Consider the following 18,857-nt stretch of genomic DNA (forward strand, 5'->3'; position numbering starts at 1 on the left):
CTGTCAAAACACTGGGAATGCGCAAAACGTTCTCAGTGAACGTTACCAAATAGGGCCTTAATGCCTCTCAAACTATAAAAATTATTTTAAGGGTTGTATTGGAGGTGGTGAACTTTTCTTGGTTGAAGTCTAAAAGCGAGAATGTTGTTTTGAAATCTGAATGTTGAATTCTAAAAAGTATCAAATGACCACTTTTAACCATGAATGTGAAAGGTTTGTTACTTTGTTTAACTATTTAACAAATTAATTAACAATTAATTAAATAAATATAAAATAGTTAATAAAGTGGAATTGATAAAAATTATTAAAACAATTAATAATTATTTATTAATTAAAATAAGTAATTAATTCTTAATAGATATTTAGTACATAATGTTTTATTCGTTATTTAATAAAAATTAAATAAGCAATTAATAATTATTCAGTAATTGAGAAAATAATAAAATAATCATTCATATATAATAAAATATTTAAAGTATTTGTATTAATTTATAATATTTACTAAACTAGTTATTTTAATAGTTAATTATTAAATAAATAAAAAATAAATTATTTCAATAATTAATTATTTATTTTTAATATATACATGAATGTTTAATTAATTGATAATTAATATAATCATCTTAATTATTACAATAATTAAAATTTTTTCTATTATATTATTTAAATAATTATGTAATTATTATTTTCGTGATTAAATATTAATATAGTTTAATAATTATTAATTTGTTTAATTAGTTAAATATTAAATAATGATTGGCATGGTTATTGTAATTATTAAAAATAATTATTTGAAATTATAATTTTTTTTTACATATTAAAATAAGCAATTTATTTACTAATCCATTATTAAACTAAATTAAATATACTTATTAGTATTATTATTATTATTATTATTGCTATTGTTATTGTTATTAAAAGTCGTAGTCGACATGGGTCACCTAAAATAATCGAGTGGAAGATGGATGTGTTGTAGAAAATAGAATAAAAAAGGGATAAACTAGAATTAAATTTATAATGCAATTGATTGATAGGATGTCATGTTGGTACAACTTCAAAAGTTTGAAAATTGCAGGGCGACAGAAGCGGCTTTGCTTGAAGAGGTTGCTCAAAAGAATGTTCAACATCATTTTGCACTCAAGGAATAATGATTTTTGAATAGTTCATGACTGGCTGAACATTTGATGAAGTTATTAGAGATTAATAGATAATAACTACTTGTACACATGGCATACAAGTTGTATCAGTAAATTGCATTTGTTAAGTTAGTTACAATAGTTAAACTTTGTTAATAGCCAGATTCTATATCTAGAAATATTAATGAAATCTTTTACTTGGTACCTTTTCTTCTTCTTCACCCCATTCCTAGTTTATATGGTATCAGAGCACCAAGCAAGGGCAGAGCCAGGGGACCCAAGGGAGGCATCCCCCCCCCCCCCCCCCTCTTATGGCCCAGAAATCCCCACTTAGATATTACCCTTCCATGTATACTTTTTCCCTTCCCCATTCTCCACCACAATGGTTTGCCCCCCTCCCCCTCACCAATGTCTTATCTATGCTTATTCTCCCCTCTCCACTTTAAGTTTTGGCCCACCTCATAAAAATTTCCTTTCTCCACCCCTAGCACCAAGTGCTTTGTTGAACATCTATTCTTGATTTTAGTGTTTTTCTTCACTAACGACAAGAATGGCCATGAACGGAAGCAGAAATACTATCATTATCGTCATTGATCCAATCTCTTTGTTTACCAGAGTTCACCATTCTATTTCCATTTGTCAGACAGTCCTGATAAGTGCTTGTTTAGTGTTTGTTGAATGGAGATAGCTACACCTACACAACTTGAAGAAGAGTCATGGCTAATGCTCTTAGCATTAAGAATAAGATTGGCTTAGTAAACTGAAGGATTTGGAAGCCAAAATCAATGAAGTAGGAAAAGATGCTCACTTGGTGGAAATGCAACTCCATGGAAGTGTCATGGATCTTCAACGCATTAGCCAAAGATCTTCATGAAAGTGCCGCTTATGTTGCAAATGCCCAAGAAATGTTAAAGGATCTGGAGCAGAGGTTTTTACAAGGAAATGCATCAAGGGTTTTCCATCTCAAGCGGGAGCTCGTGTTACTCAAGCAAGAAAACCTTCCTATTTCTATTTATATTTCAAAACTTAAAGTGATCTGAGATAAATTGTTGGCCTATATTGTTGGACCATTATGTACAAGTGGATTGTGTACCTATCGTATATGGAGTTCAGAAAAATTTTAATACAAAATGAGAAAGAGAGAAAGTGTATCAGTTCTTCCTTGGTTTGAATGTGAAATTTAATAATGTCAAACCAAGCATCTTGAGTATGGACCCCTTTCCAAACCAAATATTAGTAGAGTTTATGCATTTGTCTTACTAGAGGAGAGACATCAATCTTTGATTACTCAGCATGGTTTGATTGTAGAAGTTGTTGCTTTCCATGTAGTTGGTCCAAGATTCAACTTGAAAGGTGGAAAAAAAAATCCAAGGCTCATTGTGACTACTGTTTTGAATTGATCGGATACCCATCAAATTGGGAGGCTCGATCAATATCACCATCCAAGAATGGCACTGATAATCAAGAAAAGAGTCTTTTGGTAACACTTGCTCACTTCAAGTGGCTTCTCTAATTTTCGGTTTGCCAATAGAGCAGTACCAATAATCATATGGTCCTTGGTAGTTCTTAGTTTGTTACCTCATCAAGTACTCTGGCCTCAACACTAAAACCAGTTTTGTCAAATGAAGCACTATTGTTAGTTCAGTCACAAGGAGATATAACTTTGTCTTCGGATTTGGTATTTAAAAGATGTTTTATTCATTTTGGGCTTTCAGTGCAATTTTATTTCTATTAGTAAACTCACAAAAGACCTAAATTGTGTTGTATTGTTCTTTCCTACATCCAAGAAGCTAATTGGTGTGGGCCTAGTGCATGATGGACTATACCACTTTGCTTCTTGTTATCAATTTTTTTCTTTGCACGGTACTTGTATGAGAAATCACTTTGATTCTTGAATTATAGATTAGTGTACTTACACTTGTTTGTAATCAAAATAAACTTTTTTTTTTTCTTTTCTTGTTAGTCATACTAGATTTGATACATAGTTCGGTCTCATGCACTATGACATTTGGGGGGTTATTGCACCCCATCTCATTCTAGCGCTCACTACATACTAACAATTGTAGATGATTGTACATGTGCTACATGGATGTATTTGTTGTGATATAAATCAGATACTTGCTTTTTTTTTGCTATGTTTTGTGAAATGGTCAAAACACTGTTTAATGCTTAAGTATATCTATTCAGACAATGGGTCTGAATTTCTTTCTGGACTTGTTCAAAATCATTTGATGGCACATGGGTTTCTTCATAAAAAATCTTGTGTTGATACCCCTCAACAAGATGGGGTTGTTGAGTACAAGCACCGACACTTACATGAGATAGAAATGGCATTACAATTTCAAGCTCATCTACCAATAAAATGATGGGGAGAATGTGTTTTGGCAGTAGTTTATGTCATTAACCATTTGCTAACTCTAGTTCTTACTGAAAAATTGCCATATGAATTTCTTTTTCATGAATCTCCTTCATATGATCATTTCCGTGTAGTATTTATAGAATTGTAATTATAGTATTTTAAAATTTTAAAAAAAGTAAAACCATATATATAGTATTTTACAATTATTGGATATGATTCTCCCGGCTTATGGTATATTTATAAATTATGCTACTTTTGTTGATTTCAATGTATTTATGCCATTTGCAGAGGTTTCTTGAGCTGTTCTATTCCAATGCTCATGATTATTATCACTTTTGTTCAGTAAGATTAAATTCCGCCAAAGACCTCCATCTCCGTTAAGTTTAGTGACGAAAGAAGTTAATTTATCAAAATACCCACTCAAGCTATAAAATGGAAATTGTAACAAAAAAAAAAAAAACAAGAAACTACTATGAAACCTGGAATTGCAACAAACACAACATGCAAGTAATATCAACTGGTGAGTAACAAATGGAAATTAAGAAATGCAAAAAAAAAAAAAAATTGAAAAAGGGTGGTTTAGGGATTTAGAAAAGTTTAAACAATCACATGAGATTCTTTTCAAAATTAACTAATGGAATACCAATGGAGAAAGGCTTTTTCTTGGAATCCGAAAGTTTATGAGGTCTTTGTCCCAAATAAAAGTTCAGCGGGTATTGCCACTACCCTAAAGTAGAGGATAATAATCTAGAATTTACCCAAAAGGAGGAGGTACAAATTTTCATTCTTTTTTTTTTTCATTTGATAAAAGGTTTATACTGAAAAAAGTTTCCCTCTTTCAGCATATCTAATTTTACCACATAGAGGGATCTTGTTGTTAATGCTAATCATCCATTTGATAGAGGGCAAACTAGATTGATATTGGCCAATTTCAATCACACAAATACAAGTAAAATATCTTAATTACTCTTGAATTTATTAATGGCAACCCCTTTGCCATTTTGGGAAGAGCTATTAGGCATTTGAAAGAGTTTATGGAGTAAAAAATTCAGAAAATTGTGATTTTGTGAAAGTGATAAGATGGATTATTTGAAGTAGGTTAAATGAAAATCCCTTTGAATAGATTTGGGCCAACACCAATTTTGATGTCAAGAGGCTCACAAATGGAAAATTGTGCCATTTATAGAATGAGGAAAGAGGGGAGGTGAAGGGTCCTCTCACCACATAGCTCACATGGACCTCCTTCTCCTCCTCCTCTCCTTTCTGAAAATGTGAATATTTGTTTTTAAATTAAATTATTAAAAATATAACAAGTCAAAATTGAAACCTCATGGGTCTTCCTTGTCTCTCATAAAATCTATACTTACTCTCCAATAAGACCATTATTAAATCTCTCTCTCTTTATCCTTAATAATCAATGTTTGTAACGTTTCCCTTCCCCATTAAATCCTTATATTCCTCTTAAATATCTCTTATTCCCTTTTGACTTTCTCTAATAAAGTAGGGTTGTAAATTAGATGGGTTGGGTTAAGTTAAGGGTCAACCTAAATATGAACTTTAGTTTGGGCCCAAATTAATGTCAAAAAAAAAACCCAAATTTACCCATAGTACATGGAGTGAACCAATCTAAAGAAATCATTGCTCTTTTCCTTGGATTATCAGGTTTTCCCTCCGTTTTTATTAATTTAATTTAATGTAGATTTATTTCATGGATTGTTTTGGTTATTGATGCGAATAAAAATTATCATATTCTTATCTATGAATATTCAGTCTTTCTACACTTAATTTACATTTAATTGGACTCACTAATCTGGTATTTTGATTCATGGCAAGGAAAGAAGTTGCAAGAAGGAAAACAAGGCTAATCGGATGGTTTTTCATACTTTCGGCACTATTTAGTAATCTGGGCCTAACTCTCCTATCCAACCTCCAATTGAGCTGATTCAAGATGCACTGCAAAGATAAGAGAGAGATCTACAATTTTAATTTTTTGGGTTTTGACAGATTCGGCCTGCACCGAAGTCAAAATCAGGCCCAAAGTCGAAGCTGATCCGTAGTAAAGCCCAGCTCACAACTGAAGTCTAATTCGCAAAAACGCCTTGTAGCAGCCCAAGTTATTAAAGCAGCCCACTCGAATTCAAGAGTCTAGAGTTTTCTTAGATTTGGATTTTAAATGTAATTCTAGATAGTTAAAGAAGATTGAGATCATTAGATAAGATATAAGATAAGATAGGATAAGATCAGTTTAGAACTAACTTGGATTATCTATTCTAGAGATAACTCCAAGTAGTTGTAATAGAACCCCCCCCCCCCAAACTATATCAAGGGTTGGGTGTACCAGCTCCTGGCATCAATCACTCAATCAAGGAATGATTCAATTACTGAAATTTCCTCTGAAGTAATCAAGAAGATCCTTAAGAAAACTTCAAGAAGGAGATCAGCAAAAGAGAGAAAGCTTCAAGAAGGAGGTGGCGGCAAGAAGAAGAGGAGATCTCAACTCCAAGGGCGAAATCATGAGTTCTTTCTTTCCTCTTGTTTGCTTTATTTCCTTTATCATGAACTGATTTATTTATAGCTAGGGCTGTGGAAAGCCTAACCATGATAATGAATATATTTTTATTATTATGATTCATCTAAGATCGTGATTTCCATATAGTCTATGATTTATTTGCTTAATGCGATTAGGAGTGGCCATCTCTTAATTGATTAGGTTTATATGAATGAATCGGGAGAGGAATTCATATATTAGACCACATAATTCATGGTATGAATTGAATGGTATACAGGGATATATACACATGATTCATCTGAATGTATGAGTTTTTCTTGCACTTAATGCATTTCTATCTTAAGAATTTTAGTCGATGGATCGAGGGGTTACTTGATAGAAGTAGGTTTAATATATCTTGGGAAAGAATATTAAATAAAATTATGAAAACTTCAGCTTATGGGAATGACAAATTATCTTGGTTAATCGCATCCATTAATATTCATTGGAATGGTTAGGTGGACCAATGGTCCTAGCGATTTCACTTAATCGTTGCATATTCAGTTATTGATTGTCCTTGCTTTTATTTTCTTTTTATATTTTTTTTTATTTTCAGTAGTTCTTACTGTCGGATCTACATTTCAATTGTCCAAATAATTAAGGAAGGTTGTAGTTCTAATACTTATTTTGTTAAATCCTCGTGGGAACGATATTTTTATACTACTTGATAACTAGTGCACTTGCTAGGGTTATAATTATAGCTATCAAGTTTTTGGTGCCGCTACCGGGGATTTAATCCTAAAGTAATATTAGAACTTGTTAACCTTAGTTAATTTGGATTTTTATTTATGTTTTTAATTTTTTTATTATTTTATTTGTTCAAATTCTTGTTGTGTTCAGATTTACTAGTGAATGACACGCACTAGAAGAGAAGAATTAGCAAGATTTGATCCTGAAATTGAGAGAACCCTTCGCTTATTGCAAAGAGCCAACAAAGGTAAGCGAGAGAGGAGGTTGAAATTGGCGAACCAGCAATAGAAATTGAGGAAGATATGGCAAAAGCAAATCGCACCCTTTTGGACTATGCTTGTCCAACGATTGGTGGGGATATTTCCAGCATTTGAAAACCCACAATTCAGGCCAATAATTTTGAAATCAAGCCTGCAATTATCCAAATGATTCAGATGAGTATTCAATTTAGTGGGTTACCAAGTGATGATGCTAATGCACATATTGTTAAATTCCTAGAAATATGTGATACATTTAAACATAATGGAATTAGTGATGATGCTATTAGGCTTAGACTATTTCCATTTTCATTGCGTGATAGAGCTAAAGATTGGCTTAACTCACTCCCTGCAGGAAGCATCACCACTTGGAATGACTTGACCCAAAAATTCTTGGCCAAGTATTTTCCACCCTCTAAAATAACAAAATTAATTAATGATATCACTACTTTTGCTCAATTAGAGAGGGAATCTTTGTATGAAGCATGGGAACAATTCAAGGAGATGCTTAGGAAGTGTCCTCACCATGGGATACCAACTTGGCGTCAAATCCAAACTTTTTATAATTGTATTACCCCCTCTAATCGTTCTATTATTGATGTAGCTGCAGGTGGCACAATCATGAGGAAAACGCCAGAGGAAGCTTATGATCTAGTGGAAGAAATGGTGTCGAACAGCTACCAATGGATAATGACCGAACTGATCGAAGGGGAGTACACCATATCGATTCTTTTGTTGCTTTATCTACGCAACTTGTTAGTCTGAATAAAAAATTAGATACTCTTAATATTGCAGCAATAAATACATCATCTAGCAATCCATGTGATTTCTATGGCCAATTAGGACATATTAATTCTGACTGTCCATTAGGTAATCCTTTTGCTTCACCTAAAAGTGCTAATTTTATTTCTCATGGTGGCAGGCCGAATTTTAACCCCTATTTGAACACATACAACCCAAGGTGGAGGAGTCATCCAAAATTTTCATAGAACAACCAACAAAAAACGCCCATGGGATTCCAACAACAGCCGCCTCCACAAGAGAAGAAGGGTAATTTAGAAGAATTGATTTCTAAGTTCATTAATGTTGTTGAAACAAAATTTTAAGAACATGAAAAAAGATTCTCAAGTCAATAAGCATAAATTAAGAACTTAGAAATCCAAGTGGGGCAGATTGTGAATATGTTATCAGAAAGAAAAGAGGGACAATTGCTTAGCAACACAGAGAAAAATCCAAGGGAGCAAGTAAATGCCATTGCTTTAAGAAGTGGGAAAACAATTGGCGAGACCCAGAATGATGACCGGAAAGCTGAAGAGGTCGATCCACAAAAGTAGGCCAAAGGGAGTACACCTAAACTGAATCTAGATGCTATTAAACTTCCTCTCCCCTACCCTAGAAGAGTTTTGAAAGCCAATTTAGATAAACAAATTGAGAAATTTTTGGAAGTGTTTAAAAAGATACATATTAACATCCCTCTTCTTGATGTATTGTCACAAATGCCAAAATATGCCAAATTCTTGAAGGAGGTGAGTCGAACAAAAGGAAATGGGAGGAATGTGAGATGGTGAAGTTAAATGAAGAGTGCTCAGCCATACTTCAAAATAAATTGCCCCCAAAGCTTAAGGATCTAGGGAGTTTTTCTATACCTTGCACCATAGGGAATACCGAATTTGAAAAAGCTTTATGTGATTTGGGTGCTAGTATAAATTTAATGACTTACTCTATTTTTGAAAAACTCGGATTGCATGAATTAACATCTACAACCATTACCCTACAATTAGCTGATCGAGGCATTAAATACCCTAGGGGAATAGTAGAAGATGTTTTAGTAAAAGTGGGTAATTTCATCATTCCTGTTGATTTCATTGTGTTGGATATGGAGGAAGATAGGACAATACCATTGATTCTAGGGAGACCCTTTCTTGCTACTGGTAATGCCTTAATCGATGTACAAAAGGATCTACTTAATCTTAGAATCAATGGTGATGAAGTGGTGTTTAACGTATTTCAAACCATGAAGTATCCCAACACAAGTGAACAAGAAATATATGCAATCGATTGTATAGATGTTTGGGCGGCTGAGATTAACTCACCAAAGTTAGACGACTCCTTTGAAAGCTGCAGTCCTAATTCATGTAAAATTATGCAGGTCATGGAGGAAAAAGCAAAGGAGGCAATGAACTATTTGGAGGCCGGCCAGGAAGCGTGTAAACCAAGACAAGGAAAATTTCTGCCACTAAAAGGGCCGAACTCTACCAAACAATTGCTACCCTCCATAAAAGCACCTCCAACTTTGGAACTTAAACCTTTACCTTCTCATTTGAAATTTATATTTTTGGGTGAAGTTTCCACCTTACCTGTAATTATCTCTTCTGAATTGACAAGTCTCCAAGAGGAAAAGCTTGTGAGAGTGCTCATGCAATATATATCGGCCATAGGATGGAACATCGCTGACATAAAAGGGATTAACTCTTTGGTATGCACGCACAAAATTTTGATGGAACAAGGTTGCAATCCCAAGGCACAACCACAAAGGAGGTTGAACCCTAAAATGCAACAAGTAGTAAAGACATAAATTTTGAAATGGCTCAAAACAGGTATTATCTACCCGATTTTTGATTCATCATGGGTAAGTCCTGTTCAAGTCGTACCAAAGAAAGGGGGAGTGTAATTCTAAATGAAAATAATGAATCGACTCACCGCAAGAACAATAACTGGCTGAAGGGTGTGCATAGACTATCGAAAGTTGAATGAGGCCACTAGGAAAAATCACTTCCCTTTGCCATTTATTGATCAAATGATAGAGAGACTTGTAGGGCATAAATATTATTGCTTCATAGATGGATACCCCAGGTATCTTCAAGTACCCATTGCACTTGAAGAACAGGAGAAGACCACTTTTACTTGCCCATACGAAACCTTTGCCTTTAGGAGAATGCCATTTGGATTGTGCAATGCACCTGCCACTTTCCAGCGTTGTATGATGTCATTGTTTGGTGATTTCATCGATGACTTCATGGAAGTCTTCATTGACAACTTCTCCATTTATGGATCATCATTCGATGAATGCTTGCATAATTTAAAAAAGGTACTTCAAAGGTGTGAGGAGTCTAACCTTGTTTTAAACTGGAAAAAATGTCATTTCATGGTTAAGGAAGGAATAGTTCTAGGACACAAAGTGTCCTCCAGGGGCATCGAAGTGGACATAGATAAGGTAGAACTAATTGAAAAGCTCCCTCCACCTCAATCATTAAAGGATGTTAGGGGTTTTCTTGGGCATGCAGATTTTTATAGGCAGTTCATTAAAGATTTTTCTAAAATAGCCAGACCCTTGACAAATCTGTTAGTTAAAGATGTACCTTTTTGAATTCTATGACTGTTTGCATGCATTCAACACTCTTAAGGAGAAATTGATTCAAGCTCCTATTGTATTAGCCCCTGTATTAGAACTACCCTTCGAAATCATGTGTGGTGCAAGTAATGATACCTTGGGCGTAGTTTTAGGGCAAATAAAAGATAAGAAATTTCATACCATTTACTATGCAAGTAGGACTATGAATGAAGTACAAAAAAACTATTCCACTACCGAAAAGGAATTACTTGCAGTAGTATTTTCTATTGAGAAGTTCAGATCTTATTTGCTCTTATCTAAAGTCATCGTATTCATGGACCATGCTGCCTTGAGATATCTACTTGCTAAAAAAGATGCAAAACCTAGGCTGCTATGATGGATCTTGCTGTTGCAAGAATTTGATCTAGAAATTAAGGACAAGAAGGGTAGTGAAAATACAATAGCTGATCATTTATTAAAGCTGGATGAAAATTATATTGAAAATATTAATAATTCAGCATTGCATGATGAATTCCCAGATGAGAAACTATATGCGATTAGCAGAAAAAATGAACCTTGGTTTGCTGATTTAGCTAATTTTTTGGCAGGAAAGGTGGTGCTACTTCACTTGACATATCAACAGAGAAAGAAAATTTTCTCTGATGTGAAGCATTATTTATGGGATAAACCTTTTCTGTACAGAATCTGTGGGGATGGAATGATAAGGAGATGTATTCCCGAGGAAGAAGTGTGAAGTGTTATAAATTTTTGCCATGACAAAGAAGCAGGAGGTCACCATGGAGCATCAAGAACTGCTTCAAAAATTCTCCAAAGCGGTTTTTATTGGCCTTCTCTCTTCAAGGATGTCTACACATACGTAAGTGCTTACGATCATTGTCAAAGGACAGGTAACATCTCCTGACGAAACAAGATGCCCTTGAACAATATCCTTGTTTGCGAAATATTTGATGTGTGGGGCATCGATTTCATGGGACCATTTTCAAAATCTGTTAATAATTCATACATACTCATGGCTGTGGATTATGTGAACAAATGGGTGGAAGCATGTGCATATCCCACTAATGATGCTCGAGTTGTCATTAAATTTATAAAAAAAATTCATATTCACTCATTTTGGAACACCTCGAGCTATCATAAGTGATGGGGGGAAGCATTTCTGTAACAAACAATTCGAACAATTGTTAAACAAGTATGGTGTTACACATAGAATTGCAACCTCCTACCACCCCCAGACTAGCGGCCAAGTAGAAATCTCTAATAGAGAACTAAAACAGATTTTGGAAAAGACGGTTACCACATCTAGGAGAGATTGGTCCTTGAAACTAGATGAAACACTTTGGGCTTACCATACTACATTCAAATCCCCAATTGGTATGTCCCCTTATCAATTAGTCTTCGGCAAGGCGTGCCATCTACCCGTTGATCTGGAACATAAAGCTTACTGGGCTACCAAATTTATGAATTTCGATTTAAGAAATGCAAGTGATAAAAGGAAGCTTCAGCTCAACGAAATAGAGGAATGGAGGAATCAAGCATATGAGAATGCCCGGACTTACAAAGAAAAAACCAAAGCATGGCATGACTCCCGTATTGTAAGGAAGGAATTTAAGGAAGGAGACAAAGTTCTGCCCTTTAATTCCCGTCTTAAGCTATTCCCTGGGAAGTTGAAAACCAAGTGGAGTGGACCCATTGTAGTGGCTAAGGTATTCCCTCATGGAGTGATTGAACTGCATAATGGTAAGGGAAACACATTCAAGGTAAATGGGCAGCGTTTAAAGCATAATATTGAAAGAGAGCAACCCATCCACCATAAGTCCATTCTCTCCTTGAAACAACCATGAAAGAAAAGAGAAAGTCAAGCTCATGACTTAAAAGGAGCACTTATGGGAGGCAGCCCATTGAGTTCAGTTTTTTTTCAATTATTTTCTTTTTTTTTATTCAGATTGTGTTTTTCTCTTAGGAACTAAATCGTGTGTAGCAGCTGATTTCACATCTGACGGACCTCAACAAGGCGTTCAGGGAGGTACCCTTAAATCTTTCTATCTTACGAAAAGTCATATACATTGAGGACAATGTATACCTTAAGTGTGGGGGGATTAAGGGAAATTGATAATTTCTGGATTTAGTGTAGCATGCTTCGATCATCACTATTTTAACCTTTCTTTTTGCAACTTCTGCTCCCTAGAAACTTGTTTTTGAATAATTTCAAACTATCATGAATTATGTGCTTAGGTGGAATAGACAGGAAAAGATGTAAGCAAGACTAGCTGAAATTTTTGGCTATAGAAGGCACCTCATTATTTTGACTAATCAATAGGCAAGATCCAATACGGTTGCAACCCCTATTTGATTAATTTTTCACCTAAATGACTATCAGGCATGGCTTGATTATTCTAAAACTTGTTTTGCTAGACATGTTGAGACCACGATAATGAGTTCATCGATTGGGTTGACAATGGTGATGGCATTTCCAAAAAAAATGAAGAAAAATGTGAGATGGAGCATAAAATGCACTCACACCGAAAGAAAAAGAACTAGTGTGAGATGGAGCATAAAATACACTCACACCGAAAGCAAAAGAAAAGGGTGAGATGGAGCATAAAATGCACTCACCCCTAGAACCACAAGCCCCATTTCACCTTTTGATGCATTGAACTCATGCTAAGTGGTGGAGATGTGATGCATAAGCAAGCTTATTCCTTGTTTTGAGCAAAAAAATTATGTAAGGGCAGTTTGAATCTTGCTGTATTTTACTTGTTAAAGCAATGAGTGCTTACTTTAGTCTGAAAATGTTCATGTGATGAAATGCTTGCTCCCTTGACTGTTGATTCGACTTGGGATCATGAGATTGGCGATTAGAGATTATTCTTTGACGAGTTAAACAGGAGGAAAAAGTGGACAATGGAGGGATTATAAAATCTGAAATAAGGCATGCGAGAGGACAAGCATCTTGTTGAGAAAAACCTTAAAATTTTCAGTAGATAGTCAGCTTGTTCCGGTTTAATTTTTGCTTGAGTTTTGTCTTGCCTGAGGACGGGTAAAGTTTAAGTTGTTAGGTAGTTGTATGCCCTTAGCTCCAATCAGAATGATGTACGTTATGAATTTATTGTAAATGAATAAAATACGTATTTGATTCATGTTCCTGTGGTATGTTTCTGTGTAATACCCTTAAACTGGACACTTATGAGACTCATGTTAGTTTAGAATGTTCACAGCCGTTGGATAAGTCTGGGGAGATTTATCCAACCAAGGCTAACACTGGTGTGCTGCCAAATGTTGGGGTGGCTTGTCTCAACCGCCTGGGTGAGACCCAAGGCACAAGCAGTGTAGGGTTAATTGAATCTTTGAACCGGACCAGATTTCTAGTATTGCCCTAGACTTTGGAGATTGATGGGCAAAACTGGAAAGTTACACCTGATCCCTAGACTCGATTATGATACTACACTAGGTGTTAGATTGGGCTGTCTTTGATATGCCAATTAGTGAGATCCTTAGCGGGGGTCAAAACGTGGGTATGTTGGGACAGTCTGAGAATTCATCTGAGTGGGTGATCAAAGTGACAAGATCAACCCCTTTGTCGGACAAAGGTAATGATCGGGGATGCACTCTCTCTGATGGAAACCAAGACTGCCGGCAGTCGATTTTAATCGTTGAGATTTAATTTGCAAAATATATTTTATATGAGACATAAAAGTATATATATTACGGTTTCTAATTGTTTGCAAAATGTTTTAATTCCCAGGATCCATGTGAGTGGAGAGTGCAGCACTGTTCCTTGCAGCCGAGGGAGAGGTTCTCTCTTGTCGGGCAGTGTTTGATCATTATGGGATGAGAAGTTAAGTGTAAGACCATTGAGGGTAATACATGATGGGCAAATCTTGCATCTGCACACAGTCCCTGGGTGTTACAAGGTGGCTTGGCCCAGGGACCACTTAGGGTAATTGTTGGGCCCATAGAGCCCATGTGGTGGGTTTCAGGGGTGCACTGTCCATAACAGTGTATTCGGCCAGGCCTTGTAATAAAGGTTGGGTTGAACCCATGTGGCTGATTTGTAGATCAATGTTTGGGTCCCATGCCATACAAGGAAGCCCAACTGGGCAGCAGTTTGGAAGGCTAAGTGAAAACATAACCTTATTGGGCCTAAAGCCCATTTTGAATTGGGCTGATTTGATCAGTTAAATAAGGGGCGAATTCTGAGATTAGATTAGCATATAGGATTGAGCCTTAACCCTATCCACTCAGAGAGTCCAGATCTGAATGTGATTCAGATTTGGAAACCTCCTACTAGGATTAAGAAGGGGCTGATATAATCTGCAGATAAGATAAGGGTTTACCCTTATCACTTAAAGGGAATTCTGATCCAAATATGATTTGGATCAGCAACTCCTAATGGGATTAGGAGCTGATCCCTTTAAGCTTATAAAAGGAGGAGGGGGCGGCAACCTTTAGAAGATTCATTATTCACATCATCTTCAGAGCTAAAATCACAGAAGAAAGAATTCAACACCTCTATGCAAATTCTTTCTTGCCGCCTCCTTCTTGCCGCCGCCATATCTACTAGTTCGATCTCTTGTTGCCAGTTGGAGTGATCAAGATTGGATCTTGATATCAGTCCTTTGTGAAAGGGCTGATTGGAAGTAGTGCTCACATGACGTCCAACTGATTCTTGCGAAGGATTTGGTTCTTGTGAAGAACACTACTGATTCTGCTCCATCCTACACTGTGCCATATTCAATGGGAGCAGTTTTTTGTTCCTTCCTTGGGTGTGATCACCTCCATTGAGAGATACTATTTCTCCGTATCAGGTATATCCCTCTCCTACTGCTTCTGTTCAGATCTGGTTCGATTCTTGGTTTAAGATTGATCCTTGAAAAATATGATTTTTCTAAAATAGGGAATACGATTCCCAATGGGATGGAGAGAAATTTTTGAAATTTGCCCATTCTATTCTGCAAGATTCGTGCATCCATACGATGAATATCTCATACCTCCAGTGGTATCAGAGCCAGGTTCAAGTCTTGAACCAAATTGGATCAAATCTGAACCTGCGCAAATGGGCAGAAAGCGTTCTACCCGATTTGTGCAGTTATAAGGTTTTTTTGGAAAATTTGTTTCTAGTTAATGGGTGATTAATCTAAATTAAATTTTATAAATCTGATTATTATTTAGAATTGTTATTTATAATTTTCTTGATTTATGGGTTGTTCATACATATGGAGATCGAAATCTTGATTGGTGCAGGGAACCTGCGATTTCGTAGTTTCTTGGTTATTTTATTACATTGGGTCTATAAAATATATATATTTTTTTATTTTTAAACTGAATGTATAGGCATTCGATCTGATGTAATTATAATAGAAATTAGGTTTTCTATTTTTTTGGATCGAAGATGGCGGCGCAAGGAAGGAGATTTCGCAAATGGGAGAATCGCTATCTACGATTTGCAGTTTATGAAAATGCAATTGTGATCTAACCTCTGTTTTGCAGGATGGATTGTGCAAATAGACCTATCTGACTGATTCTTGATTTTCTTTTATCAGTATTTAATTCAGATTAATTTCATGAATTAAATCTTTAATTAAAGATCAAACCCTAGACCCATTCGAACCGGGTTGGTCCAAATTGGTTGGACCGAATCTAGGGTTCGATCAAGGATGAATGTCAGCCCTAATTCTCCCACTAATGGGCCTAAGGATTGATAATTAATTGAATGTTTAATTTGGCCCAACCTGTAAAGGCCCAGTTTTAATTTGTTAAAACTTCTAAAAGCCCACTTCGCAAATAAAACTATATGGACCAAAATTGATCAACCCTAATTTTGGCCCATATACCTAGATGATATTAATGGTTAATATTATGGGCTTTAAAATGGGCTTTACAGATATTAATTGATTGGATCAATTCTTCCCTGCATGTGATGCATGGATGTGTGATTTGCTGCGTTCATGGACCATAAGTGCTTGGCCCATGCTGATTCGATAGTAGTTCTTGCACATACCATGGCTGAATGCACATCATTGCCATGGTGTCCCTACTGGTCATTGGATGACCTCCCTCAATGGTGGGCCCCACACCTCCTAAAGGGGAAACGTGCGGAACCCTAGCAGATTTGGGCCCACCAAAGTCTAGCTTTATGAAAGTCAGTGGGAGCCACTTTGGTTTGACCTAAATCAAACAAGGGCATAATTTTTCGTTCCCTCTAGCAAATATGAGTGCATGTGATAGGGAGATTCATATGATGAACTCTCTAAAGGCCTTCCATCATTAACATGAGGATGGGTCCTTCAGTAATGAGGAAACACACCAGAAAATGGGCTATCCATTTGCTGTTGGGCTTGTCTGAGTGTTTCATAAGATGATAAGGGGTATCATAGACTGATTTGGGAGGGGCTTCACCAAAAAATGGGAACTCTCTCACAGTACCTTGGCATTCACAAATATGATGGGTGAGCACTCACTAGACAGAAAGGTTTACGTAAAAATGGCTCTGAACCTTGTCTGACAAAGGCCAAAGGAAAAACTCATATGATGAGTGGATATGATCATTCACAGAAAGGTGGTGGGGTTTTGTAGCTGAAACAGTTGGCTCCATGCACCCTATGTGGTTTCCCACATTTCCAGAGATAAGTCGTTGTCTCTGTCATTGAGATGGGAGGGAAATCTTAGAAATGAACAAATGGGAGGGAAATCTCCGTTTGAGCGATAGGGCTTCTGAGGCTAGAAGGAGGGAATTCCAAGACTGGGAGGATAAAAACTCCCTAGCCCATTGCTATGTCATTGCCTCCCTAAACAATCCGATACAGAGGTAGTTCGATCAGATCGAACCAGCCAAGGACATATTGGATAGTTTAAAGATAATGTACGAAGAGCAGAATCGTTCTACTCGGCAGAAGGTCTTGAAACAGTTCATGACCGCTCAAATGTCCAAGGGGCAACAGGTTCACGACCATTGTCTTCGGATGGTGGGTTATATCAACGAGCTTGAAGCCCTTGGATCCGGGCTAGATCTTGGCACGCAAGTTGATGCCATCCTTAACTCTTTGCCTCCTTCCTTCAACCCATTCATAATGAATTACAATATGAACAAGCTAAATGCCAGCATCCAGGAACTCAACAACATGTTGCAGAGGGCCAAGGTTTTGATTAAGAAGGATGAGCCTGTGGCTATGCTTGCTGAAGCTAGCAAATCGGGCAAGAAAAAGAGGAAGGCAAAGAAGCCTCAGAAGAAAACTATCAAACCCAAGAAGTAGAAGAGAGACAGGGCATCGGATGTGTGTCACTTCTGCAAACAGAATAGCCACTGGAAGAGGAACTGTCCTTAATACCTGGAATCCAAGAAAGGTAATTTTGAATCTTGTGTCATAGAAACCAATTCATTGGTGGCTTCTGCTTCTTAGTGTATTGACACTAGGGCTTCAACTCATGCATGTAACTCACTGTAGGGGTTCAAGGTAAGCAGAAGGCTGAATGAAGGTGAAATGACGCTCTACTTGGGGACTTCTGCAAGTGTTGCAGCTACGGCGATAGGAACCGTAGAGTTATTTTTTAGAGAAGGATCCATTGTACTTAAAGTTTGTCTTTTTGTGCAAAATTTAAGAAGAATTTGATTTCTGTCTCTAAACTATGTGCGGATGGATATTTTGTCTTTTCAGTAATACGATTACTATTAAAAGAAACAACAGATTCATCGCATATGGGGAACTGGAGAACGGTCTCTATGTTCTGCATCCTTCTCTAGAAACTAACATAGTTGAAACTACGTCGGTCAACATCCCCAAGAAAAGAGTACATGATACAGTTAATCTCATGTGCCTGTAGCATTACCGACTTGGCCATATCGGTATTGATTGAATCACAAGACTGGTAAAGGATGGTCCTTTGGATTTTCTAACTGTAGAAGATCTTCCCACTTGTGAGCCATGCCTTTAGGGTAAGATGACAAAGAGGCCAAATAACGGTAAGCCTGAAAGATGTACATGCACGCTTGACCTTATACATACTGATGTATGTGGTCCCCTGAGTGTTAGGACCCGTAATCAGCACATGTACTTCATTACATTTACCGATGATTATTCTCGGTATGGTTCTGAATCCTTTGAAAAGTTCAAAGAGTTTAGACAAGAGGTCAAGAAACAGTTAGGGAGAGAAATTAAGTCCCTTCGATCAGATCGAGGTGGCGATTATCTCTCTGTCGAATTCAAGGACTACTTGAAGGTCAACGGGATAGTATCACATTTGGCTCCTCTTGCTACACCACAACTAACGGTGTTTTAGAGAAGAGGAATAAGATCTTATTGGATATGGTTTGGTCACTTCTCGTCCATTTAGAGCTACCCACATCCTTTTGGGGATACGCATTGGAGACTACGATATACGTGCTAAATCGGGTTCCAACCAAATCAGTTCCGAAGACTCCATATGAGCTTTGGTCAGGAAAGAAACCAAGTGTACGACACTTAAAGATTTGGGGTTGTCCGGCACATGTTAAAAGAACGAGTTTGGACAAATTGGAATC

The 18,857-nt window shown here is 36.5% G+C and overlaps 1 non-coding gene across 1 annotated transcript; it reads right to left on the reverse strand.

Annotated features, from left to right (window-relative positions):
- Nucleotides 1–7,416: 7,416 nt before the first annotated feature.
- LOC148877975 (small nucleolar RNA R71) lies at nt 7,417–7,523 on the reverse strand. The gene has a single exon (XR_016106189.1). It is a non-coding gene; the product is annotated as a small nucleolar RNA R71 (small nucleolar RNA).
- Between the last annotated feature and the right edge of the window lie 11,334 nt (nt 7,524–18,857).

Source organism: Nelumbo lutea, chromosome 1 (genome assembly GCF_056320005.1).
Source record: "Nelumbo lutea isolate HS-2025 chromosome 1, American lotus-T2T, whole genome shotgun sequence".
Taxonomy (NCBI): Eukaryota; Viridiplantae; Streptophyta; class Magnoliopsida; order Proteales; family Nelumbonaceae; genus Nelumbo; species Nelumbo lutea.